Source organism: Astyanax mexicanus, chromosome 2 (assembly GCF_023375975.1).
Source record: "Astyanax mexicanus isolate ESR-SI-001 chromosome 2, AstMex3_surface, whole genome shotgun sequence".
Taxonomy (NCBI): domain Eukaryota; kingdom Metazoa; phylum Chordata; class Actinopteri; order Characiformes; family Acestrorhamphidae; genus Astyanax; species Astyanax mexicanus.
In genome coordinates, this window is record NC_064409.1 from 32469774 (window position 1) to 32486451 (window position 16678).

The 16678-nt window shown below is 36.9% G+C and overlaps 1 long non-coding RNA gene across 2 annotated transcripts; it reads left to right on the top strand.

Moving 5' to 3' along the window:
- The first annotated feature begins 2493 nt into the window (after positions 1 to 2493).
- Positions 2494 to 16530, top strand: LOC125798957 (uncharacterized). Of its 2 annotated transcripts, XR_007437739.1 has the most exons (3): positions 2494 to 2803; positions 5415 to 5495; positions 15188 to 16530. It is a non-coding gene; the product is annotated as an uncharacterized LOC125798957 (long non-coding RNA). The 2 variants fall into 2 exon arrangements; XR_007437740.1 differs by lacking the exon at positions 15188 to 16530 and having other exon boundaries at positions 5415 to 10257.
- Positions 16531 to 16678: the final 148 nt, after the last annotated feature.

Here is a 16678-nt window from a genome sequence, read left to right on the forward strand (position 1 = left end):
AAACTTTTTTAAATGTTTCACTACTTTATTATTTTTAAAAAACCAACATGTAAAACACAGTACGTTAATATGACATTGAAACATAACATTGCAATTATGTTATAGTGTCGTTTTTGAGGTAAACCATTTTCATATTAAATGCTGATTACACTAATTAAGTCAAGCAGAAGAAGTTTCATACTGAAAATTTATTTTTGACTATTTTAAGATTTTCAAAAAGTACTTAGGCTGCAACTGATGATAGATGAGTCCACAAGAACACAAATACAGACAAAAACACAAATAAAAAAATAGCTATCAACTAGTTAGCCCAAGTCTCAGAATGGTAAACATATGACTAGAATGGCTAGCCTAAAACTGGCAAATCTATGATTGGTTAACTCATGATAGTGTGGCCTGCTATAAATTAATGAATTCTCTTATTTTGACTAATTAAATATTCACATTATCCACAGTATACCCAGTAAATGTGTAAATTGGGCAACACTTTACCAGTGACATAGTAGTAAAAATGCCTACGTTCGCTCTACGCAATATTACTGTCAAATGTTGTTGGCATCTCAAGTTCCCAGCAGAAGTAGGGTCTAAGCTCTGGGTTTCCCGGTGATGACTAAGTTTTAGTTCAATCATCTGAGCTAATATATCACAGATGAGCACATCTTTAATGAAGTGCCCTTTTGTCCCAGACAACCAACGTACAACACAGACGTCATTTTGATGAATCCATGCAGCTCTGCGATGTTTTGTTTCGTGCCACAGAGATTGGAGGCCAATGAGGTGAAGTGGCCTTGTGCATGGAACCAGGCTATTTTATACTCTGCCCCTTCACATACACAAAGAGAGATAGAAAAAGAATGAGAGAGAACTGTTTATTTAACAGTGGCATGGCTATGCAGTCATCTCTGTGTTGTGTAAACCAATGCTTAGTGACAGTCAGAGAGTGGTACTCAGGTGCCGGCACATATTCGTCAGCCAGAACACGCTTATTTTCAATCTGGAACAGTTTGTGAAACGCTAATGACTAATAGGCCAGCAATCAGTGACTGTATAACTAATATGTAGTGAGAGGCAGCCTCCAACTTTACTGTAATCATTTTTTTTCATGTAATTTCATGTCGCTCTGCTTATATGTAGCTCCATTCAATATATTGAGCCTTATTTCAGCGATCTATAGGTGAGCCATCAACCATGCGCCATGCAGCTTGATTTAGGGCATCAGTTTGCTTTCGTTACGATGCAAAAAATACATCTGATGATTCTCAAAATGGGCCAAAGGCATGTACAAATTCTCCTAATTCTCCTAATCATGGGTGTGTTTTGGGTGTAATATAAAATAAACCATAAAGAAGAATGTCACTTGCCATTATCCTTAAGAGACAGGTGACTTTGGCGGATTGCTATTTTAATGGTGCAGCTCTTCTGTGCTTCTCAGCAGAGGAAACTGACCTGCTCGATCACGTTGTGAAGGTGTGTGAGTAAGTAATTTATGGAAACAGTAATATTATTTTATTTTGTGTTCTGTTTATTGTTGATGTAAAAGTTAGGAGCATTCATGTGTGTGTAACAATTGGGCATGTGGCCCACCTGCGTTGCCATACCCAACCGGCGTAGTTATATTCATAAGCTCCCTTGCTATTTTAATGGTGGTTTAAGATAGCAATGAGCATTGCGATGTGCCTTGCACAGGGTGTATAGTAGGGCCCATTGCTTGTTAATCATACTAATATCAAGCTGTTTAATCATTTTTTGTGCATGTTGTGCAAACCATGACCAATCACTGTGATAAGTGTTACATTTGTAATGTAATCACAACATACACTGACATGTCAAAAGTCATAGGACAGCAGTATGTAAATTTATCATACAGTTTTACCACAGTGGATTGCTTGGGAATGTCCATACCTGAATAAGCTACAAGGTGATCTTTTGTGACTGAGGTTGAACTCTGGCCAGCATGCTCATGACAAGGTAAAGTGAATTACTAAGTGTGAGTTTGAGGTCTAATAGTGGGTGTCAAATGGATGGGATATTCCATCTAGAAGGGATTACATAATGATTGTGACTGGCAGTGTCTGTCTAGAATTGTCCTTACGATCACAGAACCAAGTTGCATCAGAAATCACTGCACACCTTTCTTTAGTTGCAGCTTTCTTTCGCTTCAGTGGGACATAACAAATATCATGGGACATACTGATATGTCCCATGATATACTGATATACTGATATATTATATTTGGCATGTCACGGTTCAGTACTGTGCAAAAGTTTTGGTAGCTGTGAAAATTCAATCTTATCTGTACAGTATATTAGTTAATTAAATCAGTTAAATGTCAATATTATAAAAATACAAATTATATGGAAGTAAAAGAGTGTCACCAGACTTTGAAATTTAAAAGCACTTGAATTTTTAGCACTGAATTATTTTACATTGAATTATTGCATGTGATTTTTTTTGCCTCTGAATTAAACACTTGAATTTTTCAGTATATCATTTTCACTTATTTTATTTTAATGTAAAAAAATTCAAAAGCAAAAATTCAAGTTTTAAAAATTCAATTAAAATAAATACAGGTTGCTCAAATTCGACCAGTCAATTTCGACTGCTAAAATACAACGCTCAAAATTCGCTGTCAACATCCGGGACACACAGGATGAGCAATCGATTCAGTCTTCAATCGAGCCAACAACCAGCCAATCACATCACGCTCCGAAGATCACGTGACAGGTACCGCCTCACGGCCAGCAGTAGGGCAGAGAACCGCTCAACGCGAGTCACAGCCCCCGCCGCTGCTGCTCTCGAGTAGGTGAGTGTAAAACAGCTGAAAACAGGGCATTTACCTCACCACTGTGGCCATGTAATATCACTTAAACGGTGTAGAAATCATCACTTTAACCAGGGTTTGCTCTGTGGTTTGTAAACATATTAAATTAAGATAGATATCCAGATATACCTTGTTAAACTAACTAACTAAATAAATAAAGCTCCTCTGTTCATTTCAGAAAGAGCTTCAAACACGAACACTAGATCAATTATTTATAAATACTGCCAGACTGTGTGGAAGATAATTACTACTGTAGAATCTGAGATAGTAACTTAGTTTGCTAAATTATAGCTACCTATCTTGCTAGTTAGCTGTGCGATTATAGATAAGATACTACCTAGTTAGCGGTTTGTTTAGCAATACCTTATTTACACTTTGCTGCAAAGTATGTTGCTTAGTGTACTGGCCACTGTCTAAATAAATATATTAAGCTATATTACACTTACTGTACCCCTCTCAGGCTGGTCCTCTCATTAAATAAAGGAGATTTATTACAGTTACTATATACCTTTCAGGCTGGTAACTAGGTCTAGATGTATGTGTGGGCATTATCTAATTTGTAATCAGTGCAATATTTATTAGTGATGTCTTTTATACATTTTTATTTATATTTAGGTTATGTTAATAAATGAGAATCAAATATTGCAACCCATGAGAGAGTATTATTAGTAATATTTATTAAATGTTTTATGTTACTACGACACTGTATTTATTAAAACATTTCCAAAGCTCTTCTTAATGAGTTTGGTCATATTTAGTCATTATTTATGGTTATTTTACTAAATCCGGTTTGTTAAATCACATCTTATTATGTTACTTGCATCTAGTCAGGGGTTTTTACAAGCAAAATCTATTATTGCTAATTGAGATATTTAGATTTTCATTAGTGTGACTAGGTGCCTGAGACATCTTCACGGTACTGTATATAAGGCCTGTTAAACACCATGTGCTTTCACTTTCACACAGCTGTATTCTGCCTGTGTGTGTGTACTATTCTTCATATATGAATATACACATTAGCCTCATTAGCGTGCCGCTGCACTTAACATGTCTGTTAAACATGTTGTGAATGCCTTGCATGTGAGGCAAGCAGTGAGAGTGACTCAGGGAAAGAGAGAGATAGATAGATTGATGGGGAAGAGAAAGAAAAAGAGAAAATGTTTTGACTTCCTGTCAAACAAGGACAAAGAAAAGTAATATTATGATTTCATTGAACAGCACGGATCGTATTAAGTGCCATATGTGGGCAAAGGCCTCAGTCAGCAGCGTAAATCTATATAAACACAGACAGCACAGTTGGAACATGCAGACAGGCACAGCTGTCAGTGAGCTGAACACTTTTATGGAATAGATTTATAGCACAATCATCAGGCTCACATACAGAACCTCAGTAACAGTTGTAAGTCACTGAGCTACTGGATCAGAAGAAACATTGGACAGTTAGACAGTAATTGTAGGCCCAAATCATATGAGTTTCATGCACTGTATGTAAATCCTTCATGAGCTGGATCAGTATATGTGTAAAAGTAGACATTGCTTACAATGAGCGGAAGTGAAATTAAGAAAAATCTAAAGTTCTCCTGTAGTGACATCTACTGGTAAGTAGCAGGAACTGTTTGTCTACAGTGTGGCTCACAAAAGTATTCAAACCCCTGGAACAATTGTGTCACCATACAACCACAAACTTAAATGTATTTTACTGAGATTTTTTGGCACCTAAGGGTGTGTAGTGAACGTTGAATGAGACACTGTAAAGAAGCTGCATATGAACCATGCTTCCATGTCTAATGGCTTCAGCTAGAGGGGTATAAAATGAAGGGGCTATGGAGCAATAAAGCTTTCCAGCTGGCCACCCAACGTTGATAGACATTATCTGTTTAAAGGTATAGAATGAGGTCAGGTGGCAAAAATACAATGTTGTGATAGAAGATAATCAAAATCCAGTGTAAACATCATATTAACACTGGCGCTTGATGTAGACCCAGTATTTCAATAGATGATATAATGAGGCTGACGTAATGACATCCCACACTAAAACTATTGCTAAATTTGCCTTTTTACCTACTACTGATTTTAACAGATTTCACTTGGTTTAATGTCTATACAATGTTTGTGCTGAAACTAATCATACAGCATCATCCTCACTGATGCTCTTGTAGCTGTTATACATTTTGTATATGATTGTGTATGAATTTAACTTTTCTCTGCACTACACTTTAATAATTAACACTGTTAAACATAGGTAAACAGTACAGTAAACTGTAAACAGTTAAATTATTCATACAGTATCAAGCCAATGTCTACAAACGTGTACTTGTTGATAAAATTCAAAAGTGAATTTAGTTAGTTTACCATAAAAGACTACTGAAACCCTTTTTGGTGATATATAAAACCATAGTTCAAAACGTTCTGTTTTAAGCCATCTATATCAATGCAGAGAATCTGGCAATTTGCCAACAATGGAAGCATCCTAATGTAACCATTGCTTTACTAAACAAACCTGGAATGACTCTCTTTTCTAAAGAGAGCATATGAAAAGCGTTTATTTATTTATAATTTATTTATTTACAGTCCATCAATGTTGATTTTACAGTAAAGTGTTGTATAACCATAACTTCCACTAGTGGGTGATGTTGCCTTGGTGATAAAGCAGCTATGCCTGATCCATGTCCAGGTAAGATGTTGTTTAGTTTTTGTTCGTGCCCAATGCATAAAGGTGTGTAAATACATATTTTAAATTAAAAAAAAAATCCTGTAGATAAAAAAGATGCTTTTATTTTTTTGACAAAATAAATCAGCTATTGCAGGCTATTATTGTAGCCTAATTTCCATATACATTGACACATAGGAACAGTGTGGAAGTAAAATAATGCTGGTCTGCAGAATAGGTGTGTGGGATCTCCTGTACTGATCATTACCCCCCACTGCACTGTCCACTGTGGGTGGTAATGTGTTTTACGATGTATTCCCAGTACACATGTGATGCTGTGGATTGAGAAATCCACTGAACCATCAGGCTTCACTCAAACTTCACTCAAACTGATAATTTATGTCACCTTGAGCCAGAAGTATGTTGGCCATTAACAACCTTAACCTCACTTACCAGATAACACCTCACAACTTATACAGGTGTAGGTGTTTCGAAGCTGTCTCCAAAGGTAACACTTCAGGACCAATTTAAACACTTTAGGCAAGTCAATGTATGAATAGTAAGGAATAGAGTGAACATTATGTGTTATAACCTGTACAATACTACATCACAATATATATTTTATTAAAAAAGCAAAATTTTAGTTGTGCATAAAATTTGGTTGTAAACTAATTACCCAAGAAACACATGCATAACATATAAAAAAACTCAGAGAAGATAGTTATCACTGGTTGTTTGGGGAACAAATACAATGTTTTATTTTGTACAGTAGATAATACAAAACGTTAAAACTATCACTCACATCAATTGAAATTAAGGGAATGGTTCAGCAGATAAAGGTGATTTCACTATGGACTGAGAATCACTATTAAGAATTCTGGATCAAAACCAAGAACAACATTTAAAGAACTGCAGGTGTCACTTGCCTCAGTTAAGGTCAGTGTTAATGATTCAATAATAAGACTGGTTAAAAATGGTCTCCTTGGGAGAGTTCCAAGGCAAAAAACAACCCATTAATTTACTGGAAATAATCACACCTATTTGGAAAGCTCCAAAAAAATTTAAACTTCAATTTTACTTTCCTCAACCAGGCCTGATTACTACCAGATGTGCAGAAGCAAGAAATCATTTAGAATCTGTATGTTTTGATACATCTGGCATAAAATTATCACATAATTTTAGAAAAAGAACATCATACTAAACGTAAAACATGGTGGTGGTAGTATGATGGTCTGGAGCTGCTCTGCTGCTTCAGGGCCTGGACAACTTGCCTTTAATAGATAGAATCAGGAATTCTGCTGTTTACCAGACAATCCTGAGGGAGAATGTCCGGCCATCTGTTTGTGACCTCAAGCTCAGATGTACTTGGGTTCTGCAGCAGGACAATGATCCAAATCTTACAAACTAGTCCAGCTCTGAATGGCTTAAAAAAACAAAAAACAACAGGTTTTGGAGTGATCTAGTCGAAGTTGCTGTGATCTTAAACAGGACATTTCTGCCTACAAACCGTCCAATGTGGCTCAATTAAAACAATTCTGTAAAGAGGAATGGATCAATATTTCTCCACAGAGATGTGAAAGCCTCATTGTAAGTTATTGGTAAAGTTTAATTACAATTGATGCCACCAATGGTGGCACAACCAAGTTATTAGGTTTAGGGGCAAACACTTTTTTTTCACAAATAGCTAGATTGATTTGGATTTTTTTCTATAAAAAATAAATAAAATTTTCATTTAAAAAGTGCTTTTTATATTTACTCAGGTTATCTTTTTCTGATAATTAAGTTGGTTTGATAATCAGAAAAATATTAGTATGACAACAAAGCAAAAACAAAATAAATCTATAGTGGGGGAATTATTTTTCACGCCACTGTATATTCCGGCAAGCTACAACAACTGCTGACGCCCCACCCTGCTAGTTATACAAGATAACAGATCCGTGTTAAAGTGTTTGCATCCTGACAGGAGCGGGCATGTTCAGGATCACAATGCCCTCAAGCACAGGCCATGAGTAAGCACATAATGGTTTCCTGAAAACACCTGAGTACACCTGCTCAAAACCAGCTTAAGCTAGTTACAACAACATAGTTAAAACTACTTAAACTATAATGAATTAGGCTTATGAGTTTTATTATTTTATTTGTTAAAGAAAGTAGACATAGGTAAACATTGATTCTTTAAAAAAAATATATGCCTATAAGAGATTCTCTTGTTAAACAGCTGTTAAAAGCTGTAAAAGGTAATTATAAGTAGCCTATACGTAACACACAACTTTGCCTTGGTTAAAAGGCCCATATTCCACATTTAACTTGAATGTGATATGTTCAGGTTCATGTATGAGGCTAATATATGTTTATGCATCAAATCATTTTTACATTACCATTTCTAACCTCACTGTTAGACTTAAATAATTATTAAAAAATAGAATGAATAAATATAAGCAGTTTTTAAATGATAATTTTATTTATTAAATGAAAACTGTGTGTGAAAAAGTGTTTGCCCTTAAACCCAATGACTTGGTTGTGCCACCCTTGGCAGCAACAACTCCATCAAGCTTTACCGGTGACTGGCAAAGAGTCTTTATATCTCTGGCGAGGAATTATGGGCCACTTTTCATTGCAGGGCAAGTTGTCCAGGCCCTGAAGCATCAAAGCAGCCCCAGACCATCACACTACCACCACCATGTTTTACATTCGGTATGATGTTCTTTTTCTGAAATTATGATAGTTTTATGCCAGATGTAACGAAACATACAGGTTCTAAGTGATTTCTTGATTCCGAAGGTCTGGCAGTAATCAGGCCTGGTTGAGGACAGTAAAATTGAACTTGTGAAAAAACTGTGATTAATCAGAGTTACATCTTGGGGGGCAAACACTATTTCACTTTTTTTTCAAGGCTACATTGGTTTGGATAGTTTTTCCCCTTAATAAATTAAATAATTGTTTAAAAAGTTAATTTGATAATCTGAAAAATGCAAGTATGACAAACATGCAAAAACAAAAGAAATCTGTAAGAGGGCTTTTTACTTTTTCATGCTACTGTTACACCTTAGCTGGTGTCTGCCTTGTGTTTTTTTCTGTTTTTGGTCCCATGTGCTCCTGTCCAATGTTCTCCTGTCTTGTGTCCCTGTTTTGTTATTGTCCTGTCTCCTCTCTAGCACCACCGGTCTTGCTTGTAACCCTGGTCCCTTGTTACCGGTCCCAGATGTTTCTCATCCTCATCATGTTTCGGTGTTCCTTGTTAAGTATTGTGTTTGCCTTGTACGCTCCATGTCTGGTTTGTGTATTTCCTTGTATTTGTAGATTTTGTGTCTTGTATCTTTTTCATTCTTTGTATGCTTTGTGATCTCCTGGTCTGGTTTGTTTGTTTATGTGCTCAAAGTCTTAGTTCATCTTTATCTTGTTTGCTTAGTTTTTCAATCTATCTGGTTTCATCTAGATCTATCTTTAGTCTTGTCCTATGTCTTACCTATGTTTGCTTTCTGTTTAGTTTATGTTTATTTCAATTAAATTATTGTATGCATTTATGTTCGTATCATTCCTTGTTTGTGAAAGCCACTGTATGTGTATGCATATACACTGGTATGAAAAAGTTTGAGCACCCCTGATAATTTTCTTGTTTTGGACCCATGCAACCCTCAACTTGATGAACCACCACCAAATTTTACTGTGGGTAGTAAGTGTTTGTCTTGGAATGCTGAGTTATTTTTCCTCTATACATACCGCTCTCCAAATAACTCCAAAATAATTTTAGTTTCGCCCACCTTATTCCAAAATGGAGCTGGCTTGTCCAAATGCAATTTAGCATACCTCAAGCGACTCTTTTTGTGGAGTGTGCTCAGAAAAGGCTTCTTCTGCATTTCTCTCCCATACAGCCTCTCCTTCTGCAAGGTGTGCTGGGTAGCTGAACGATTGTAGGTGTTTGAAGCTGGTCTATGGGGTTGACTATGACTGTTCTGACCATCCTTTTCCTCTGCTTATCTGATATTTTTCTTTACCTGCCACTCCAGGCCTTAACTAGAACTGTATCTGTGGTCTTCAATTTCCTCTCTATGTTCCTCAGAGTGGAAACTGACAGCAGAAATCTCAGAGCTTTTTTTTAGCTTTTTATATCCTTTCCCTAAACCATGATGTTGAACACTTTTTTTTTAGGTCATTTGATAGTAGTTTTGAGGCTCTCATGTTGTCACTCATCAGAAAAAACTTGCAATTGGCCACCTTAACCTTTTCTCATAATTTGACTCACCTGTGTATGTAGATCAAGGGTTAATTAGGTTACCAAACAAATTTTGTTTTACAATAATTAGTGCTAAAGGTATTTATATCAATAAAATGGCAAAGGTGCCCAAATTTATGCGCCTGCCTAATTTTGTTTAAGTAATTACTGCACATTTTCACATTGTTAATCCTATAAACTTAATTTCAGTTCTAAAATTTTACTGTGCTCATCTGCTATATGATACATTTAACTGAAATTGCTGATCCAAATAACCAGTGATTTATAAAGAAAACATCCTGAAAATTATCATGGGTGCCCAAACTTTTTCATACCACTGTATATGCAGCTAAAACAGGTGTCCTAGTGCTTTCCAAAATGTTCTTATCTTGCTTTTGTCTTATCTATACTTCTACCTTCTGATGAATGTAAATACTTTTCACACCTTTGCATGTAACCCTTTACATATCTGTCTGATATGTATCCTCATTGTGAGTTTTGCTGCAATCTGTGGTGTGTTATTTTTGTTGTCCATGGAAAAATGGGCTGTATAAACTTACACCAATGCCTATACCCCTATGTTTTATTTTAGCAAATTGGGAAAATTCAGTTTTCCGTGAAATGGGCTTTAATATGAGGAAACAGAAAATTTGAAAATGCACTGGAGCAAAAAACAAAATCTGTAATTACTTTAGGAGCATAAGACTTTAAGACAAATTCCAAGAACTCCGTCAGTGTTTGTACATGCTGTGGCTTAGACCATCAAACGACTGGAAGAAACATGAGAACTGAAACAGGCAGGTCAGGCAGGGAAAATCTGACTTCAGTCAGAACTGATGATTTACTGTTCCTGAAATATACAGCAAACTGATACAAGATGTAGAAATGTTCAAACATTAGCTGTTCAGGGTAAACTGATGGCTTATTCTTAACCAGAATGTTTATTAGTAGTATGCAGTTCCATCAGGAAAGAGGCTTAGAAGGTAAGGTGATTTCCAGATTAAACTTGTTACACTAACGCTTTGTACTTGAGGAGCTGTTGTTAAACTAGGACGGAAGCCAATGTGTCAGCATTGCTTTGATCCCTACTTTGTTTTGATCTACTCTGTGATTAATCTGCTCTAAAATATTGTTAAATATTTAAGTTTAACTTCAATAATACTAATACATCTTATAAAAGTATCAAATTGCAATCAAATGCTTTGTTGTGCTATTTTAAGTTTTACATATAAATATAAGGTATTTAACAGTCAGGAGAAAACACCCCGGTCATGCTGGACAACCAGTATGGTCACATTAGTTATGCTGGTCAACAACCACACTCTTGCTAGTCTTATGGTGAAAAAAGCATGTGATGGAGAAACTAGGAGGAGAAATGCACTGGTCTCTTTCTTCTTTGGAGGCACATGACGCACTCTGTGTTGGGTAGAAGAGGTGTTTAATGGCACAACGTCACCATTGCATCTCACCGTTACTGTGTTTGATAACTAGGTTTGGACACATCACACCAGAGGCTATGCTACAGCTAGCGCCACAATTCTGCATTGAGATCTGAGTACATGTAGGCAATGTTTATCTAGTCATGATGGTTGACCACCATGGTCATGATAGTCAATTTGTTGGAACAGCATGTTCAAGCTTAGTCATACTGGTGGTCTTAAATGGTCAGAATGATCAAACTTTAGACCAGGTAAACCATCAAACAAAAAACTACCCTATGCTGGTCAAGAGCTAAGCTGGTCGACACACTTACCCATTCACTTAACCTGGCCATTCTGTTTTTACCAGGACGAGCTAAAAAAAAGAGGAAAGGCAGCGTCCCATTTTCCAATATCTTGCATAGACTGGTGCTGATGTGCTGTTCTTATATATATATATATATATATATATATATATATATATATATATATATATATATATATATATATATATGTACAGTTGAGGACGATATTATTAGCTCCCTTACAAAATAGTCCTTGTTTTCTAAGGATTTTCCAAGTGATATTAACCAGAACAAAATAAACTAAACACAGCTTTTTTTAGACATCGTAGTTTTATTTTGGATGCTTACACTATATTGTATTCCACTCAGAAATGAAGATATTACACAAAACACAAAAACTATCAGGGTCAAAATTATTAGCCCCCCACATCCTAATAGTTAATTGTGTATCCTTTTTGCTGGATTACTGCCTGCAGACGTTTGTTGTAGTTTACAACAAGTCTCTCACACTTCATTTGAGGAATCCTGGCCCATTCTTCTTTGGCAAATCTCTCAAGTTCCTCTAGATTCGATGGTTGTCTTGCATGGACATTTTTCTTTAGGTCACCCCACAGATTTTCTATTGGATTTAAGTCAGGGCTTTGTGCAGGCCATTCAATGACATTCACTTTGGTCATCTGGAGATAGTTCTTCACCAGGAGGGATGTGTGTTTAGGATCATTGTCATGTTGGAAAATGAAGTGACGTCTCAGACCCAGTTTCACAGCTGACTGCTTAAGGTTCTCTTTCAAAATAGTCACATATTTTTCTTTATTCATGATTCCATCCACCTTGACAAGATTTCCAGTTCCAGATGCACTGAAGCATCCCCATAGCATAATACTCCCACCACCATGCTTCACTGTGGGGATGGTGTTCTTTGGGTTGAATGCCTGTCCTTTTTTCTCCAAACATAAGCAGTGTCCCTGTGGCCAAAGAGCTCTAGTTTAGTCTCATCAGACCATAAGACACGCTTCCAGTATGAATAATTTTTCTCCAGGTTGTCCCGAGCATACTTAAGTCTTGCTTGAAGGTGCCTCTTCCTCAAAAGTGGAGTTTTTCTTGGTCTGCACGCTTGCAGGTCATTCCTGTGCAGAGCTCTAGTGATGGTCTTCTTAGAGACTATGATTCCTGATGTGGCCAAGTCATTTGCCAGTGCCTTGGAAGTTAATCTGGGGTCTCTAGACACATTTCTCACTAGTATTATTTCCAGTCTCTCTGAAATCTTTCTCTTTCTACCTCTGCCAGGCTTGTTCTGCACTGTGTTGCTGTCTTTGAATCTCTGAATGATGCCTCTCACTCCAGTTCTTGACACTTGGAAACGCTTGGATATCTTTGTATATCCCTCTCCTGCTTTGTGTGCATCAATAATTCTTTTTCTCAGGTCCAAACTGATTTACTTTGTTTTTGGCATGTTGCTTCAACTGCCAGCTCCATAATGAGGCTTTTATACCATGTTTTAACTTAAATGAGTTAATTAACTTAACTTAATTGAGTGCAGTCATCTGTTTCACCTGATCACCTTTATGCACATCACCTGAGAAGGTAAAGCACATCACTGCACAAAAGTGGCTTGTGTGATGACTTAATAAATGTTAATTTCTTAAAGGGGGCTAATAATAATGTCCCTGGTCATTTTAGCTTATTCTTACATAATAATATTTTGGTGCACAAATATAAATATTTTGGTCCTTCTAATGAAAAATTGTATGTTCAGAAATGCTCTGTTAGAACTGCCTTGCTCTGCTAAAAAGGATCTTGCCAGAATCTTGAGGAGACTTAAAATTTCATAGGGGGGCTAATAATATCGTCCTCAACTGTATATATATATATAAGGGGAGATAGAATGATCGCCGCTGCGGCCAATGACACGTAAGCAAAAAACGGCAGAGCCAGTCGATGAGCTTGTGGGTGGTCTAAAGGGAAACTGGCTTCCTTGAGCAGTCGTTCTCTGCTTGGTCCTAGTGCTTGCTCCATCTATATTTAATATAGTGTGACATTGGTTTTTAACCGTAAATACTGCAGGGCACCAAACCTATCCCAATAGTACTAAAGTTTGGCTATCCTCATCCAGCTTCTAGCTAACTGGTTAGCTAAATTATTTTTTGTTTATTATATCTTACAGCAAGTCCTGCAATCATAAATGAATTAAAACAATTTGAAAATGAAATAGTTATTGGCTGATCAGGTACATCAGGGCAAGTTAAACATATATAGTTTTTTTTCACCTCAAACCTTTACTATCTATCTAAGCTAGCTAATTCTAAAGTTAAGCTAACTGACTGTCACAGGCTGTAATTTATTAAGCATACAATCTTATCACAGTTTACATGGTTAGCTCCGTTACCTTTCTTTAAGAAAAATCGCCATATATCCATATATGTTTTAACATCAGCGCTGCAACCCGCTGCTAAGACCATAAAATGGAGTAGTGTTGCTTGCTCTCCATGTGTTTCTAAAATGTTGTGATACTTAACTGTTTCTTTGCAGCAGTATGTAAAATGTTTAAATCATCTAGCTTGGAAGCTGTAGCCTATTTCTTGTTAAGTTTTTTGTTAGGGAGTTAGGTTCTGTTGTATTTTCTTTTCTATGTTTTCTTAAGTAAGTTTGGGGAGGAATATTTTTGTATTATTTTGGGCTAAGACTGTCCCTGAGTTCTTGTGCTTCTGTAATCTCAAAATAAAACATCTGATGCTAGTATATTTGTGTCTGTGCTTGGTCTGGTGGATTTGGGGTGGTTGGGGAGGGGGGGACACTTTTTATGTTGCAGCCTAAGCCTAGATGGGCTTTAACAATGACGAACCAAACAGAATTGGAAAAATAGTTTACATTAATATTCACATTAATAAATCAATAAACCAGGGAAGCCATTTGTTGTTGAAGAAACTACATTTAAATTATCCACCCAAACATCCATATGTCTATTCTTATCATTCTGTGAAGAAAAAGTCGGTTCTGGTGAACGCACGTGTCGGGTACTGAGATTCTGTGGAAGAAGACATAAGCTTTAGAGGTAATTAACAAGTGCAGTGTCTCTGGGTTAGAATGTTCAGGTGTTAGTTTATCCTCTATACAATTGTAGGTGCAGACATGCATTTGGTGAAATATGTTTAATTTAGCCCCATCAATTATAGACAAAGCTCTTCTGTGGAAGGTGGTGGATATATGTTAAATGGAACTCCTGACAACCCCAATATTGTTGTGCTGTGTTTAAAACACTGTTGTTCTAGCAAAATTAAAGTAAATACGTGACCTGACTCTTGTTACTGGCACTCAGTCCTTTGACTGGCACTCATTCCTGTTACTTTTTATGTTTCAGTTGGCAGCTATGCTAATAGCATGAGGACACTGAGCACATTTTAGTGATTTTCCCAAAATTTGTATTTTAAAAATAAACAAATAATATCTAAGCATTAATGTAAATAACAGGACAGAGTGTTAAGATTGACCTCCTCAGTCACAGTTAAAATAAGATCATATATACAGAAAAACAAATGAGGGAACTTAATGTTGGTCTTCCCATAGTCTTCAGAAGAACCAACTGATGTAACTTCCTGTTGTAGATGTGACGTGTAAAATGTTCTAGATAGGGATATGTTTTAGATAGGGTAATGTTTTACAGTAATAGGACTGAGTGAAACCCAGGTGTTACGTGCACGAGCACGTTGGGTTTTTTAGTGTATCTCTCTCTCTATCTCTCTCTCTCCTTCTCTCTTTCCCACGCTGTCACTCTGATCGTAGACAGAGCTGTTACGTGGAGCAATCGTCTCGCCGTCCTATAAGGTTCTTCGGCTGGTGGATGGCCCAGCCAATCGCGTGCGCGCTGGAACAAGATGGGGCGTGCTCTCCTTTTTAAAACGTCTCCTGGTTCCCTCATTCGCAGGCTAACAGACAGAGGGCGGAGCTTTTAAAGATACTGGCGGACTGAGAGTTTAAGCGTTTAGTGTGGCGCGTTGTTTAAGTTTTTCTTCTGCAGCAGCGTATATTGGATGTATATAATGTGAGTAGTGCCCTGGTGTATGTTTGGAGGAGTGTTGGGCGACGCGATGGCATGATGCATGCAAGGGATCGCTTGGTACATGAGAGTGAGCGCGTGCTCCCCTCTCTTGTTCCCTCCTTTCACCAGCTTTCTGCTTCTGCAGTAGGCTCTATCTCTGTCTTTGGTGGATAGTTAGTTGGGCCCATTGGCGTAGGAACCGGGGGGATATTAGAAACAGGTGGATTTGTCCCCCCCAAAAATGATATCGTTTCGCTCAGATCAGCTGTACTATTAATGAGGAAACAGACCGGACCAATCACAAAGCCGGTTCAGGTATTAAGTCCCGCCTCTCAGTAGAAACAGTTAATGAGCATGCTGGTTTTGCTGGTGGGGGAAGCCACTCCCCCCAGCTGTGAGATCTATCAGCGAGATCGAGACATACAGCAGCAGCTGATTTTAAAACAGATATAGATATATGTCCTGACGTTTATAAAAATCTCTATGAAACGTAAAGTTACATTCTTTTACATAAAAGGACACCATCTTAAAAAGAGCTCTCAGTAAAAAATAAAAAAAATGTTTAGGTTGTAAAATCACCTTTACTTGGATGTTAACTAGTAATAAACAAAATACAAAAAAAAAAAAAAAGATTATTTGTGATTAAAAGTAATTTCCACAAATGTTGTTCTAGGAAACTATAGGGTGGGCTTGGGTTCATATTGGCAAATGTGCCCCCCCAATATCAAGCCCGCTGCTACGCCCTTGGTTGAGCCCATATACATATATACACCACGTAGGATATATTTGTATATACACACTAGGTGAGGGGCGGGTGCCTCCTTTGTATTTTTGTTTAGATTATTTTATGGGTTAGGTAGTTTAGGTTTGTTTATTTTGTTCTTTTCTTTGGCACCGTCCGTATTCCACCAAAGATTTGAGTAAGCAGAAGTTGTTGTTTTTTCTTTGGTTGTGCACTGTATGGGTTTATGACCCTTGTAAATGTTGGCCATTGTCGTTGTTTGTATTGCTGATTATTCTTTCAGTAAAAACATCATTTATACCATGAAATGTTCTGTTTCAGTCCATTCTTTTTTTTTTTAGTTTTGATTGCTTCCTCTTTTAACCCCTAGAGCTAATTACAACATTTAAAATAAAAAGGGGAAACGTAACACCAGGGATACAACTAAAATGTGTATTTAACTTAAATATTATGAATTTATTATAAGCATAGATAAGATTTGGAGTCGAACAAC